Below are 3,613 nucleotides of genomic sequence, written 5' to 3'. Positions count from 1 at the left end.
CGCTCCTGTCGTGGTTCAAGTACTATGATATGATAAGATATTATAAATATTTAATGTTTTAATATTTGCTGCTAAGGAGAAAGCTTACTAGTTCTTAAGCAACTTTCTTTATTTACTTCTTCAAGGTTAAAATGAGTATCCAATTTTAACATTACTTTGTGACGTTCTCACTTATTAAAAAGCTATTATGAGTTTGTTTTTCTTCTGAAAATTCACAGTAAATCACAGTGATATTAATAAACTCCCATGATCTTTAACAGATCAGGCTAAGATTTTACATTGGGTAAAAATAGTTGCACTTTTTTGCGATTTGCTCTAATTAAGGAATAGAGTGAGTCCCCATCCCACTATGAAAGTTTAACACATTGATTTGATGCCTCTACTGATGCGGTTTCTTTGAATGTATTGTTCCCCTGTATATTTTTAACTAGCCCTTCAAACTAAATGTTTATGTGACAGAACAGGCTTTATGTTTCTCTGCTAAGCTGAACTAACAACTTCTGGCTGCGCCTTTATCCCCAATGATTAGCTCATTTTTTAAATGAATGTCTTACAAGGCATGATTCAAAGAAGGCTTAAATCTGTTTCTTCTATGCTGGGAACAACACAAGCTGCTCTAAATGTTTGGCCTGGAAGCAGTTTAATAGGAATACTGTAAGTAGGCAAAACCAATTAGTTATTCCTAAAGTAACAGTAAATCTATATTTACATTTGCCTGTTAAATTCTTCTATCCTGTATGATTGGGTGTTTAAGGAAAATGTTGATGTTCTGTAAATCGTGGACCAGGTCAGTTGCTGATTTTCATTATGATAAATTGATCATGTAGTGCAGGGGATTGCAGGTGGCTGGCAGCCGTTCTGCTCTCGGGTAGAAGATTAATGCTGTAACCACATCTTGTCTTATGAGTAAGATTAAAATATGTAGTAAAGGCCAGGCCAACTTATAGCTCTGTACAAAAGTATTCAGACATCACTCACTCTTCTTACATGGCCTCCAAGCTGCCAGACTGAGAGAAAATATTTTTATGTGGTCTCAATAATTTTTTCTGTTGGCTTTTTGAAGCTCATTTGAAGTTTTGGCTTTGGGGGCCTTTCTGCCTCTGTTTCTGTGCAGTACCTGCCCATTTCTCTCTCAGTCATAGCTGTTTTACTCTCAGCTAGATGTAAGATGCATATAAACAGCACTCGAGTTGAGGTAAGATGATAGGGGGATGGCGTCCACCTTCTTTAAAAAATCCTTAAAATCATCCCCTCTCTTCAGTACCATCCCCTGTCACATTTTATTACTCAATGTGTAACATTTCTACTTAATATTAACAGCAATGGCAATAATATTGCCCTTTCATTATTTCATGGGCTGTGGGCTTATGGGTAACCCGAGCAAAATAAATAAAATCAAAAGAAGTGTCCTACCATGACTATGAAGCTGATCCCAGTGGGAAATTTCTCTGCATTTGCTTTAACTATGCAGGGACAGTGATAGCCTTGCCAGTCCAGAGACTGACTGCAGTTCTACTGTAAGGTGCCTCGGTCAAGGTCAATGAATGGCGTACCTGATGTGTAACGACCATACCATGCATATTGATTTGGGTTTATAGACTATATTAAAATAAACTATATTAAGTTATGCATGCTTAAAAAAAATCCGCCCTCCGCCTTCTTTTTTTTTTCATTTAAACATTTATTTTAAGCTAAAGAGATTAGCAAAATGAGTCTGTACTTAATTGACAGCAACCAATTTAAAATAAAAAAAAACAACACATTTGGTTCCCATGTTGTTAGTTGAATCAGTGTAAATATTCAGGTGACAGAGAAAACGATTCTTGTGAAACTTGCGATAAACTGATGGTTGATGCATCTTTCAGATCCTGTGTCTGGTTTCTATTGGAGATTCTTAAAGGCATAACTTCATTATACCATTCATCTGGTGTAGATAGTTTCTTAGACCTGTCACTTGATGTTTTTAATCACTCGTTACAGTCTACCATCATTGTAAAGACCAGGCAGAAAACGAAAGCAGACGACAAACTTAAACACTTTTTTTCAGAAAGCTTGCAGATATATTGATCAAAATATGCCTGAAGTCTTGCAGAAGCAAAGCATACAGAAATTATCATTTTAACACAAGCTAAACCTGTGAATCCAAAGTGGAGAGACAAAGGATCAAAAGTAGTTTTCTATTTTGTTCAACATGAAATCCAGTCAAGATGTTTAACATGCACAGCAGGAAGCTACTTTCCTCTTAGAAATAATAAAAAAAAAAAATAAAACCCTCCATTGCAGCAGCTGTAATTAGCAACATGCCAACCTGAAAACAGGCAGACTATTTCCTTTTTCTAACACAGGGGAAAAAATAGGCTTATCTGCTGCAATCAGTCTTAACCGCTGCACTGCCCACTGCCACATGCAAAGCAAATGAAGGAATGTAAACTCATTTACAGTGTGGATCACAAAGCAGAGCAACATCATGAAAAGCTTTGCAGGGCTTCTAACAGTTGCCTTGGTTTTAGCGAGGATCTTTATGCATAGCCACGATTTGCTGCAGATGGGATTTTTTTTACAGTCAGACTCTAAAATGTCAGAAAGAAGCTGACACGAATTGGATTACATAGTCTCTCCAAGTCAAGAAGAAATTGTGTGTTTCATTCGGTCAGAAAGAGTGTCGTTATTCTTTCAATGCATTCTATTTCAAATCTTTTCGAAAAGGTATAATCAAGTTTTAACTATCATCTTGGCTTTAAAAGCACCAGTGGCAATGGAAAACAGCAAAAGGCGCCTTGGTGCCAGTGGTAAGGAAATAAAGTGCATAACTAAGAAATTACACAACAAACCACAGCATGGTGCTCAGGCACAAACCCACTGCAGTGGGGGAAAGCTTTCTGCTCATAGCATGATGGTGTCCTGACAACACGGTCATTTATAGAAACTCACATTTAAGCAGAAAGAGCAACATCAAAAAGGTAATTTAAGCAAGGCAAGGCGCTAAAAGAAATACTGAAGACATTAGTGTGGAGAGAGAAGAAGGAGGTAGGCTTTCCTGGTTTCTGGAAGGCAGACATTTTTGTTTTGACCCTAAACTTCTGTGGGCTCCCTGCTTGAACCTGTAATTAGCCTAAGCCTAAAAAGCTATGAGAGTTTGATTACAAAGTTGCAGCACTCCTGAGGAAAACTAATTAAGCATTTCAGTGTTCAAAAACCTTTCCAGGGCTACTGTATACTTACATCGAGTGCTTAAAATAGAGCTGCAAACACAACAAGCAGGGAGGTTTCTTCATGGAATCAGCATACATTTTTTTAAACTCGTATTTGCTTTACTAGATGTAATCTTTTCTTAAGTTTCTGGGCATTCCCATACCCCACTCGCAGTAGAAAATTCCAATGTATATTTCAGTCCAGTCTCCTCTTTGCTTTTCCAGGAAAAGTGTGGGATTTGTGGTTTGGATACAGCTAAAGGATTCAGGGGAGGGGTTGTGGTGGGAGAGCTGCTGCTGGCAGCATTTGTCTAAAAACTTACCATGTTTCCATGCCATCCGTTCTTTTTTTTTCACCTGGGTCAATTTTCCTGTCCTAATTGTTTTGCTTTATTCGCAAATATAGTCATGGAGGCGATGAA

This window comes from Cyprinodon tularosa, unplaced genomic scaffold (assembly GCF_016077235.1).
Source record: "Cyprinodon tularosa strain WSP-4 unplaced genomic scaffold, ASM1607723v1 ctg649, whole genome shotgun sequence".
Lineage (NCBI taxonomy): Eukaryota > Metazoa > Chordata > Actinopteri > Cyprinodontiformes > Cyprinodontidae > Cyprinodon > Cyprinodon tularosa.
The sequence above is the reverse complement of the archived record's forward strand: the minus strand, read 5'-3'. Positions refer to the sequence as shown.